The sequence below is a fragment of the Lactuca serriola genome, chromosome 6 (assembly GCF_051521515.1).
Source record: "Lactuca serriola cultivar US96UC23 chromosome 6, Lser_US96UC23_V15, whole genome shotgun sequence".
Taxonomy (NCBI): Eukaryota; Viridiplantae; Streptophyta; class Magnoliopsida; order Asterales; family Asteraceae; genus Lactuca; species Lactuca serriola.
Genome location: NC_136413.1, coordinates 56,968,898 through 56,983,109, shown reverse-complemented (window position 1 = coordinate 56,983,109; position 14,212 = coordinate 56,968,898).

The following is a 14,212-nucleotide window of genomic DNA, read 5'->3' as shown; positions in this document are numbered from 1 at the left end:
AGCAAACAAAATCTCTCACTGTGATGATTATCTCATAAGTTATTGATTCTTCATATTATTCTTTTCCTCCGTGAATAAAATCATCTCCTTATAAGATTATATATTTACATCTTCACTACAAATATTGGAAATGTTGACCATGGTGCTTGTATAGACTATGTTTCCAATAAGACTTTGCATGTCGGAAATTCAAGCTCAAAAACTCCATTTCCAATGCTCCACAATAAGGGAGATTTCGGAATACAAAATTCATTGACGGATTCCATTCCGGAATCCGAATGGCATAATTACTTCCTTGGCAACACTTTTGGAACCGAGTTAAAACCATATATATATTTGAAGATTTTTCAAAATAATTCATAGATAAGGAAGATGAAGATGGGAATCTGCCACTCCAGTTTGCACAAACCAGAATGGAATTAACCCCTTTTCGTCAACATCTCATCGCTAACTCTGTTCTAGAACATGGTGCGGATCAAATCACATTGAAAAGATGATGAAATCCTACAAAAACATACATTGATGAGTCATCAAAATTAACTCTAAAGAATTTAAAGAAGAAAAAAGAGCATTGGCGGAGCTTTATTAGGGCAAGGGGGCTGTGCCCCCCTAATTTATTTGTTTATAAATAGTTCTTATAGTTTCATTTTATACATTTTAGGCCAAAAAATATAAAATTTTGGCTGGGTTTAAAACCGAAACCGAACCGGGGAAACCCAATCACCCCGGGAAAAAAATTGGGTTAGCTTAAAAAAAATTGGGATACCCCTTTACTTTGATCCTGGCTCCGCCACTGAGATTGCCTGATTCATAAATAGATGGGTCTTCTTTGCATCATCTGAATATTGTGGATTGATCAAGTATTTCCGTAGAAAAGTTCATGGATGTGTTCAGATTGCAAGTTTAAGGAGTAGTGGTTATGGTTTTTTGGAAGATTCAAAGGAGGCTTGGGAAGCTAGTAGAGAGCTTGTCTTGGGGAAGTGGGACATGTATTCTAATTTGATTAATATATCATAATTTTTATTTTTGTACTCAACATATTACAACTACAAATATCTATTTTCTCATATTTGTTGTATTTATCTTTATGAAATACCATATTTTTAGGCACTTGATGTTTTAAGACATGAAGTTGGAGTAGAAAATCTCGTAACAGCAAACAAAATCTCTCACTGTGATGATTATCTCATAAGTGATTGATTCTTCATATTATTCTTTTCCTCCCTGAATAAAATCATCACCTTATAAGATTATATATTTACATCTTCACTACAAATATTGTAAATGTTGACCATGGTGCTTGTATAGACTATGTTTCCAATAAGACTTTGCATGTCGGAAATTCAAGCTCGGAAACTCCATTTCCAATGCTCCACAATAAGGGAGATTTCGGAATACAAAATTCATTGACGGATTCCATTCCAGAATCCGAATGGCATAATTACTTCCTTGGCAACACTTTTGGAACCGAGTTAAAACCATATATAAATTTGAAGATTTTTCAAAATAATTCATAGATAAGGAAGATGAAGAAGGGAATCTCCCACTCCAGTTTGCACAAACCAGAATGGAATTAACCCCTTTTCGTCAACATCTCATCGCTAACTCTGTTCAAGAACATGGTGCGGATCAAATCACATAGAAAAGATGATGAAATCCCACAAAAAAGATACATTGATGAGTCATCAAAATTAACTCTAAAGAATTTAAAGAAGAGAAAAGAGCATTGGCGGAGCTTTATTAGGGCAAGGGGGCTGTGCCCCCCTAATTTATTTGTTTATAAATAGTTCTTATAGTTTCATTTTATACATTTTAGGCCCAAAAATATAAAATTTTGGCTGGGTTTAAAACCGAAATCGAACCGGGGAAACCCAAGCACCCCGGGAAAAAAATTGGGTTAGCCTAAAAAAAATTGGGATACCCCTTTACTTTGATCCTGGCTCCGCCACTGAGATTGCCTGATTCATAAATAGATGGGTCTTCTTTGCATCATCTGAATATTGTGGATTGATCAAGTATTTCCGTAGAAAAGTTCATGGATGTGTTCAGATTGCAAGTTTAAGGAGTAGTGGTTATGGTTTTTTGGAAGATTCAAAGGAGGCTTGGGAAGTTAGTAGAGAGCTTGTCTTGGGGAAGTGGGACAGGTATTCTAATTTGATTAATATATCATAATTTTTATTTTTGTACTCAACATATTACAACTACAAATATCTATTTTCTCATATTTGTTGTATTTATCTTTATGAAATACCATATTTGTAGGCCCTTGATGTTTTAAGACATGAAGTTGGAGTAGAAAATCTCGTAACAGCAAACAAAATCTCTCACTGTGATGATTATCTCATAAGTGATTGATTCTTCATATTATTCTTTTCCTCCGTGAATAAAATCATCACCTTATAAGATTATATATCTACATCTTCACTACAAAATATTGGAAATGTTGACCATGGTGCTTGTATAGACTACGTTTCCAATAAGACTTTGCATGTCAGAAATTCAAGCACGAAAACTCCATTTCCAATGCTCCACAATAAGGGAGATTTCGGAATACAAAATTCATTGACGGATTCCATTCCGGAATCCGAATGGCATAATTACTTCCTTGGCAACACTTTTGGAACCGAGTTAAAACCATATATAAATTTGAAGATTTTTCAAAATAATTCATAGATAAGGAAGATGAAGAAGGGAATCTCCCACTCCAGTTTGCACAAACCAGAATGGAATTAACCCCTTTTCGTCAACATCTCATCGCTAACAATGTTCAAGAACATGGTGCGGATCAAATCACATAGAAAAGATGATGAAATACTACAAAAAGATACATTGATGAGTCATCAAAATTAACTCTAAAGTATTTAAAGAAGAGAAAAGAGCATTGGCGGAGTTTTATTAGGGCAAGGGGGCTGTGCCCCCCCGAATTTATTTGTTTATAAATAGTTCTTATAGTTTCATTTTATACATTTTAGGCCCAAAAATATAAAATTTTGGCTGGGTTTAAAACCGAAACCGAACCGGGGAAACCCAAGCACCCCGGGAAAAAAATTGGGTTAGCCTAAAAAAAATTGGAATACCCCTTTAGTTTGATCCTGGCTCCGCCACTGAGATTGCCCGATTCATAAATAGATGGGTCTTCTTTGCATCATCTGAATATTGTGGATTGACCAAGTATTTCCATAGAAAAGTTCATGCATGTGTTCAGATTGCAAGTTTAAGGAGTAGTGGTTATGGTTTTTTGGAAGATTCAAAGGGGGCTTGGGAAGCTAGTAGAGAGCTTGTCTTGGGGAAGTGGGGCAGGTATTCTAATTTAATTAATATATCATAATTTTTATTTTTGTAGTCAACATATTACAACTACAAATATCTATTTTCTCATATTTGTTGTATTTATCTTTATGAAATACCATATTTGTAGGCACTTGATGTTTTAAGACATGAAGTTGGAGTAGAAAATCTCGTAACAGCAAACAAAATCTCTCACTGTGATGATTATCTCATAAGTGATTGATTCTTCATATTATTCTTTTCCTCCGTGAATAAAATCATCACCTTATAAGATTATATATTTACATCTTCACTACAAATATTGGAAATGTTGACCATGGTGCTTGTATAGACTATGTTTCCAATAAGACTTTGCATGTCGGAAATTCAAGCTCGGAAACTCCATTTCCAATGCTCCACAATAAGGGAGATTTCGGAATACAAAATTCATTGACGGATTCCATTTCGGAATCCGAATGGCATAATTACTTCCTTGGCAACACTTTTGGAACCGAGTTAAAACCACATATAAATTTGAAGATTTTTCAAAATAATTCATAGATAAGGAAGATGAAGAAGGGAATCTCCCACTCCAATTTGCACAAACCAGAATGGAATTAACCCCTTTTCGTCAACATCTCATCGCTAACTCTGTTCAAGAACATGGTGCGGATCAAATCACATAGAAAAGATGATTAAATCCCACAAAAAGATACATTGATGAGTCATCAAAATTAACTCTAAAGAATTTAAAGAAGAGAAAAGAGCATTGGCGGAGCTTTATTAGGGCAACGGGGCTGTGCCCCCCCTAATTTATTTGTTTATAAATAGTTCTTATAGTTTCATTTTATATATTTTAGACCCAAAAATATAAAATTTTGGCTGGGTTTAAAACCGAAACCGAACCGGGGAAACCCAAGCACCCCGGGAAAAAAATTGGCTTACCCTAAAAAAATTTGGATACCCCTTTACTTTGATCCTGGCTCCGCCACTGAGATTGCCTGATTCATAAATAGATGGGTCTTCTTTGCATTATCTGAATATTGTGGATTGATCAAGTATTTTCGTAGAAAAGTTCATGGATGTGTTCAGATTGCAAGTTTAAGGAGTAGTGGTTATGGTTTTTTGGAAGATTCAAAGGAGGCTTGGGAAGCTAGTAGAGAGCTTGTCTTGGGGAAGTGGGGCAGGTATTCTAATTTGATTAATATATCATAATTTTTATTTTTTTACTCAACATATTACAACTACAAATATCTATTTTCTCATATTTGTTGTATTTATCTTTATGAAATACCATATTTGTAGGCACTTGATGTTTTAAGACATGAAGTTGGAGTAGAAAATCTCGTAACAGCAAACAAAATCTCTCACTGTCATGATTATCTCATAAGTGATTGATTCTTCATATTATTCTTTTCCTCCGTGAATAAAATCATCACCTTATAAGATTATATATTTACAGCTTCACTACAAATATTGGAAATTTTGACCATGGTGCTTGTATAGACTATGTTTCCAATAAGACTTTGCATGTCGGAAATTCAAGCTCGGAAACTCCATTTCCAATGCTCCACAATAAGGGAGATTTCGGAATACAAAATTCATTGACGGATTCCATTCCGGAATCTGAATGGCATAATTACTTCCTTGGCAACACTTTTGGAACCGAGTTAAAACCATATATAAATTTGAAGATTTTTCAAAATAATTCATAGATAAGGAAGATGAAGAAGGGAATCTCCCACTCCAGTTTGCACAAACCAGAATGGAATTAACCCCTTTTCGTCAACATCTCATCGCTAACTCTGTTCAAGAACATGGTGCGGATCAAATCACATAGAAAAGATGATGAAATCCCACAAAAAAGATACATTGATGAGTCATCAAAATTAACTCTAAAGAATTTAAAGAAGAGAAAAGAGCATTGGCGGAGCTTTATTAGGGCAAGGGGGCTGTGCCCCCCTAATTTATTTGTTTATAAATAGTTCTTATAGTTTCATTTTATACATTTTAGGCCCAAAAATATAAAATTTTGGCTGGGTTTAAAACCGAAATCGAACCGGGGAAACCCAAGCACCCCGGGAAAAAAATTGGGTTAGCCTAAAAAAAATTGGGATACCCCTTTACTTTGATCCTGGCTCCGCCACTGAGATTGCCTGATTCATAAATAGATGGGTCTTCTTTGCATCATCTGAATATTGTGGATTGATCAAGTATTTCCGTAGAAAAGTTCATGGATGTGTTCAGATTGCAAGTTTAAGGAGTAGTGGTTATGGTTTTTTGGAAGATTCAAAGGAGGCTTGGGAAGTTAGTAGAGAGCTTGTCTTGGGGAAGTGGGACAGGTATTCTAATTTGATTAATATATCATAATTTTTATTTTTGTACTCAACATATTACAACTACAAATATCTATTTTCTCATATTTGTTGTATTTATCTTTATGAAATACCATATTTGTAGGCCCTTGATGTTTTAAGACATGAAGTTGGAGTAGAAAATCTCGTAACAGCAAACAAAATCTCTCACTGTGATGATTATCTCATAAGTGATTAATTCTTCATATTATTCTTTTCCTCCGTGAATAAAATCATCACCTTATAAGATTATATATTTACATCTTCACTACAAAATATTGGAAATGTTGACCATGGTGCTTGTATAGACTACGTTTCCAATAAGACTTTGCATGTCAGAAATTCAAGCACGAAAACTCCATTTCCAATGCTCCACAATAAGGGAGATTTCGGAATACAAAATTCATTGACGGATTCCATTCCGGAATCCGAATGGCATAATTACTTCCTTGGCAACACTTTTGGAACCGAGTTAAAACCATATATAAATTTGAAGATTTTTCAAAATAATTCATAGATAAGGAAGATGAAGAAGGGAATCTCCCACTCCAGTTTGCACAAACCAGAATGGAATTAACCCCTTTTCGTCAACATCTCATCGCTAACAATGTTCAAGAACATGGTGCGGATCAAATCACATAGAAAAGATGATGAAATACTACAAAAAGATACATTGATGAGTCATCAAAATTAACTCTAAAGAATTTAAAGAAGAGAAAAGAGCATTGGCGGAGTTTTATTAGGGCAAGGGGGCTGTGCCCCCCCGAATTTATTTGTTTATAAATAGTTCTTATAGTTTCATTTTATACATTTTAGGCCCAAAAATATAAAATTTTGGCTGGGTTTAAAACCGAAACCGAACCGGGGAAACCCAAGCACCCCGGGAAAAAAATTGGGTTAGCCTAAAAAAAATTGGAATACCCCTTTAGTTTGATCCTGGCTCCGCCACTGAGATTGCTCGATTCATAAATAGATGGGTCTTCTTTGCATCATCTGAATATTGTGGATTGACCAAGTATTTCCATAGAAAAGTTCATGCATGTGTTCAGATTGCAAGTTTAAGGAGTAGTGGTTATGGTTTTTTGGAAGATTCAAAGGGGGCTTGGGAAGCTAGTAGAGAGCTTGTCTTGGGGAAGTGGGGCAGGTATTCTAATTTAATTAATATATCATAATTTTTATTTTTGTAGTCAACATATTACAACTACAAATATCTATTTTCTCATATTTGTTGTATTTATCTTTATGAAATACCATATTTGTAGGCACTTGATGTTTTAAGACATGAAGTTGGAGTAGAAAATCTCGTAACAGCAAACAAAATCTCTCACTGTGATGATTATCTCATAAGTGATTGATTCTTCATATTATTCTTTTCCTCCGTGAATAAAATCATCACCTTATAAGATTATATATTTACATCTTCACTACAAATATTGGAAATGTTGACCATGGTGCTTGTATAGACTATGTTTCCAATAAGACTTTGCATGTCGGAAATTCAAGCTCGGAAACTCCATTTCCAATGCTCCACAATAAGGGAGATTTCGGAATACAAAATTCATTGACGGATTCCATTTCGGAATCCGAATGGCATAATTACTTCCTTGGCAACACTTTTGGAACCGAGTTAAAACCACATATAAATTTGAAGATTTTTCAAAATAATTCATAGATAAGGAAGATGAAGAAGGGAATCTCCCACTCCAATTTGCACAAACCAGAATGGAATTAACCCCTTTTCGTCAACATCTCATCGCTAACTCTGTTCAAGAACATGGTGCGGATCAAATCACATAGAAAAGATGATTAAATCCCACAAAAAGATACATTGATGAGTCATCAAAATTAACTCTAAAGAATTTAAAGAAGAGAAAAGAGCATTGGCGGAGCTTTATTAGGGCAACGGGGCTGTGCCCCCCCTAATTTATTTGTTTATAAATAGTTCTTATAGTTTCATTTTATATATTTTAGACCCAAAAATATAAAATTTTGGCTGGGTTTAAAACCGAAACCGAACCGGGGAAACCCAAGCACCCCGGGAAAAAAATTGGCTTACCCTAAAAAAATTTGGATACCCCTTTACTTTGATCCTGGCTCCGCCACTGAGATTGCCTGATTCATAAATAGATGGGTCTTCTTTGCATCATCTGAATATTGTGGATTGATCAAGTATTTTCGTAGAAAAGTTCATGGATGTGTTCAGATTGCAAGTTTAAGGAGTAGTGGTTATGGTTTTTTGGAAGATTCAAAGGAGGCTTGGGAAGCTAGTAGAGAGCTTGTCTTGGGGAAGTGGGGCAGGTATTCTAATTTGATTAATATATCATAATTTTTATTTTTTTACTCAACATATTACAACTACAAATATCTATTTTCTCATATTTGTTGTATTTATCTTTATGAAATACCATATTTGTAGGCACTTGATGTTTTAAGACATGAAGTTGGAGTAGAAAATCTCGTAACAGCAAACAAAATCTCTCACTGTCATGATTATCTCATAAGTGATTGATTCTTCATATTATTCTTTTCCTCCGTGAATAAAATCATCACCTTATAAGATTATATATTTACAGCTTCACTACAAATATTGGAAATTTTGACCATGGTGCTTGTATAGACTATGTTTCCAATAAGACTTTGCATGTCGGAAATTCAAGCTCGGAAACTCCATTTCCAATGCTCCACAATAAGGGAGATTTCGGAATACAAAATTCATTGACGGATTCCATTCCGGAATCCGAATGGCATAATTACTTCCTTGGCAACACTTTTGGAACCGAGTTAAAACCATATATAAATTTGAAGATTTTTCAAAATAATTCATAGATAAGGAAGATGAAGAAGGGAATCTCCCACTCCAGTTTGCACAAACCAGAATGGAATTAACCCCTTTTCGTCAACATCTCATCGCTAACTCTGTTCAAGAACATGGTGCGGATAAAATCACATAGAAAAGATGATGAAATCCCACAAAAAAGATACATTGATGAGTCATCAAAATTAACTCTAAAGAATTTAAAGAAGAGAAAAGAGCATTGGCGGAGCTTTATTAGGGCAAGGGGTTGTGCCCCCCCTAATTTATTTGTTTATAAATAGTTCTTATAGTTTCATTTTATACATTTTAGGCCCAAAAATATAAAATTTTGGCTGGGTTTAAAACCGAAACCGAACCGGGGAAACCCAAGCACCACGGGAAAAAAATTGGGTTACCCTAAAAAAAATTGGGATACCCCTTTACTTTGATCCTGGCTCCGCCACTGAGATTGCCTGATTCATAAATAGATGGGTCTTCTTTGCATCATCTGAATATTGTGGATTGATCAAGTATTTCCGTAGAAAAGTTCATGGATGTGTTCAGATTGCAAGTTTAAGGAGTAGTGGTTCTGGTTTTTTGGAAGATTCAAAGGAGGCTTGGGAAGCTAGTAGAGAGCTTGTCTTGGGGAAGTGGGGCAGGTATTCTAATTTGATTAATATATCATAATTTTTATTTTTTTACTCAACATATTTCAACTACAAATATCTATTTTCTCATATTTGTTGTATTTATCTTTATGAAATACCATATTTCTAGGCACTTGATGTTTTAAGACATGAAGTTGTAGTAGAAAATCTCGTAACAGCAAACAAAATCTCTCACTGTGATGATTATCTCATAAGTTATTGATTCTTCATATTATTCTTTTCCTCCGTGAATAAAATCATCTCCTTATAAGATTATATATTTACATCTTCACTACAAATATTCGAAATGTTGACCATGGTGCTTGTATAGACTATGTTTCCAATAAGACTTTGCATGTCGGAAATTCAAGCTCAAAAACTCCATTTCCAATGCTCCACAATAAGGGAGATTTCGGAATACAAAATTCATTGACGGATTCCATTCCGGAATCCGAATGGCATAATTACTTCCTTGGCAACACTTTTGGAACCGAGTTAAAACCATATATATATTTGATGATTTTTCAAAATAATTCATAGATAAGGAAGATGAAGATGGGAATCTGCCACTCCAGTTTGCACAAACCAGAATGGAATTAACCCCTTTTCGTCAACATCTCATCGCTAACTCTGTTCTAGAACATGGTGCGGATCAAATCACATTGAAAAGATGATGAAATCCTACAAAAACATACATTGATGAGTCATCAAAATTAACTCTAAAGAATTTAAAGAAGAAAAAAGAGCATTGGTGGAGCTTTATTAGGGCAAGGGGGCTGTGCCCCCCTAATTTATTTGTTTATAAATAGTTCTTATAGTTTCATTTTATACATTTTAGGCCAAAAAATATAAAATTTTGGCTGGGTTTAAAACCGAAACCGAACCGGGGAAACCCAAGCACCCCGGGAAAAAAATTGGGTTAGCTTAAAAAAAATTGGGATACCCCTTTACTTTGATCCTGGCTCCGCCACTGAGATTGCCTGATTCATAAATAGATGGGTCTTCTTTGCATCATCTGAATATTGTGGATTGATCAAGTATTTCCGTAGAAAAGTTCATGGATGTGTTCAGATTGCAAGTTTAAGGAGTAGTGGTTATGGTTTTTTGGAAGATTCAAAGGAGGCTTGGGAAGCTAGTAGAGAGCTTGTCTTGGGGAAGTGGGACATGTATTCTAATTTGATTAATATATCATAATTTTTATTTTTGTACTCAACATATTACAACTACAAATATCTATTTTCTCATATTTGTTGTATTTATCTTTATGAAATACCATATTTTTAGGCACTTGATGTTTTAAGACATGAAGTTGGAGTAGAAAATCTCGTAACAGCAAACAAAATCTCTCACTGTGATGATTATCTCATAAGTGATTGATTCTTCATATTATTCTTTTCCTCCCTGAATAAAATCATCACCTTATAAGATTATATATTTACATCTTCACTACAAATATTGTAAATGTTGACCATGGTGCTTGTATAGACTATGTTTCCAATAAGACTTTGCATGTCGGAAATTCAAGCTCGGAAACTCCATTTCCAATGCTCCACAATAAGGGAGATTTCGGAATACAAAATTCATTGACGGATTCCATTCCAGAATCCGAATGGCATAATTACTTCCTTGGCAACACTTTTGGAACCGAGTTAAAACCATATATAAATTTGAAGATTTTTCAAAATAATTCATAGATAAGGAAGATGAAGAAGGGAATCTCCCACTCCAGTTTGCACAAACCAGAATGGAATTAACCCCTTTTCGTCAACATCTCATCGCTAACTCTGTTCAAGAACATGGTGCGGATCAAATCACATAGAAAAGATGATGAAATCCCACAAAAAAGATACATTGATGAGTCATCAAAATTAACTCTAAAGAATTTAAAGAAGAGAAAAGAGCATTGGCGGAGCTTTATTAGGGCAAGGGGGCTGTGCCCCCCCTAATTTATTTGTTTATAAATAGTTCTTATAGTTTCATTTTATACATTTTAGGCCCAAAAATATAAAATTTTGGCTGGGTTTAAAACCGAAATCGAACCGGGGAAACCCAAGCACCCCGGGAAAAAAATTGGGTTAGCCTAAAAAAAATTGGGATACCCCTTTACTTTGATCCTGGCTCCGCCACTGAGATTGCCTGATTCATAAATAGATGGGTCTTCTTTGCATCATCTGAATATTGTGGATTGATCAAGTATTTCCGTAGAAAAGTTCATGGATGTGTTCAGATTGCAAGTTTAAGGAGTAGTGGTTATGGTTTTTTGGAAGATTCAAAGGAGGCTTGGGAAGCTAGTAGAGAGCTTGTCTTGGGGAAGTGGGACAGGTATTCTAATTTGATTAATATATCATAATTTTTATTTTTGTACTCAACATATTACAACTACAAATATCTATTTTCTCATATTTGTTGTATTTATCTTTATGAAATACCATATTTGTAGGCCCTTGATGTTTTAAGACATGAAGTTGGAGTAGAAAATCTCGTAACAGCAAACAAAATCTCTCACTGTGATGATTATCTCATAAGTGATTGATTCTTCATATTATTCTTTTCCTCCGTGAATAAAATCATCACCTTATAAGATTATATATTTACATCTTCACTACAAAATATTGGAAATGTTGACCATGGTGCTTGTATAGACTACGTTTCCAATAAGACTTTGCATGTCAGAAATTCAAGCACGAAAACTCCATTTCCAATGCTCCACAATAAGGGAGATTTCGGAATACAAAATTCATTGACGGATTCCATTCCGGAATCCGAATGGCATAATTACTTCCTTGGCAACACTTTTGGAACCGAGTTAAAACCATATATAAATTTGAAGATTTTTCAAAATAATTCATAGATAAGGAAGATGAAGAAGGGAATCTCCCACTCCAGTTTGCACAAACCAGAATGGAATTAACCCCTTTTCGTCAACATCTCATCGCTAACAATGTTCAAGAACATGGTACGGATCAAATCACATAGAAAAGATGATGAAATACTACAAAAAGATACATTGATGAGTCATCAAAATTAACTCTAAAGAATTTAAAGAAGAGAAAAGAGCATTGGCGGAGTTTTATTAGGGCAAGGGGGCTGTGCCCCCCCGAATTTATTTGTTTATAAATAGTTCTTATAGTTTCATTTTATACATTTTAGGCCCAAAAATATAAAATTTTGGCTGGGTTTAAAACCGAAACCGAACCGGGGAAACCCAAGCACCCCGGGAAAAAAATTGGGTTAGCCTAAAAAAATTGGAATACCCCTTTAGTTTGATCCTGGCTCCGCCACTGAGATTGCCCGATTCATAAATAGATGGGTCTTCTTTGCATCATCTGAATATTGTGGATTGACCAAGTATTTCCATAGAAAAGTTCATGGATGTGTTCAGATTGCAAGTTTAAGGAGTAGTGGTTATGGTTTTTTGGAAGATTCAAAGGGGGCTTGGGAAGCTAGTAGAGAGCTTGTCTTGGGGAAGTGGGGCAGGTATTCTAATTTAATTAATATATCATAATTTTTATTTTTGTAGTCAACATATTACAACTACAAATATCTATTTTCTCATATTTGTTGTATTTATCTTTATGAAATACCATATTTGTAGGCACTTGATGTTTTAAGACATGAAGTTGGAGTAGAAAATCTCGTAACAGCAAACAAAATCTCTCACTGTGATGATTATCTCATAAGTGATTGATTCTTCATATTATTCTTTTCCTCCGTGAATAAAATCATCACCTTATAAGATTATATATTTACATCTTCACTACAAATATTGGAAATGTTGACCATGGTGCTTGTATAGACTATGTTTCCAATAAGACTTTGCATGTCGGAAATTCAAGCTCGGAAACTCCATTTCCAATGCTCCACAATAAGGGAGATTTCGGAATACAAAATTCATTGACGGATTCCATTTCGGAATCCGAATGGCATAATTACTTCCTTGGCAACACTTTTGGAACCGAGTTAAAACCACATATAAATTTGAAGATTTTTCAAAATAATTCATAGATAAGGAAGATGAAGAAGGGAATCTCCCACTCCAATTTGCACAAACCAGAATGGAATTAACCCCTTTTCGTCAACATCTCATCGCTAACTCTGTTCAAGAACATGGTGCGGATCAAATCACATAGAAAAGATGATTAAATCCCACAAAAAGATACATTGATGAGTCATCAAAATTAACTCTAAAGAATTTAAAGAAGAGAAAAGAGCATTGGCGGAGCTTTATTAGGGCAACGGGGCTGTGCCCCCCCTAATTTATTTGTTTATAAATAGTTCTTATAGTTTCATTTTATATATTTTAGACCCAAAAATATAAAATTTTGGCTGGGTTTAAAACCGAAACCGAACCGGGGAAACCCAAGCACCCCGGGAAAAAAATTGGCTTACCCTAAAAAAATTTGGATACCCCTTTACTTTGATCCTGGCTCCGCCACTGAGATTGCCTGATTCATAAATAGATGGGTCTTCTTTGCATCATCTGAATATTGTGGATTGATCAAGTATTTTCGTAGAAAAGTTCATGGATGTGTTCAGATTGCAAGTTTAAGGAGTAGTGGTTATGGTTTTTTGGAAGATTCAAAGGAGGCTTGGGAAGCTAGTAGAGAGCTTGTCTTGGGGAAGTGGGGCAGGTATTCTAATTTGATTAATATATCATAATTTTTATTTTTTTACTCAACATATTACAACTACAAATATCTATTTTCTCATATTTGTTGTATTTATCTTTATGAAATACCATATTTGTAGGCACTTGATGTTTTAAGACATGAAGTTGGAGTAGAAAATCTCGTAACAGCAAACAAAATCTCTCACTGTGATGATTATCTCATAAGTGATTGATTCTTCATATTATTCTTTTCCTCCGTGAATAAAATCATCACCTTATAAGATTATATATTTACAGCTTCACTACAAATATTGGAAATTTTGACCATGGTGCTTGTATAGACTATGTTTCCAATAAGACTTTGCATGTCGGAAATTCAAGCTCGGAAACTCCATTTCCAATGCTCCACAATAAGGGAGATTTCGGAATACAAAATTCATTGACGGATTCCATTCCGGAATCCGAATGGCATAATTACTTCCTTGGCAACACTTTTGGAACCGAGTTAAAACCATATATAAATTTGAAGATTTTTCAAAAT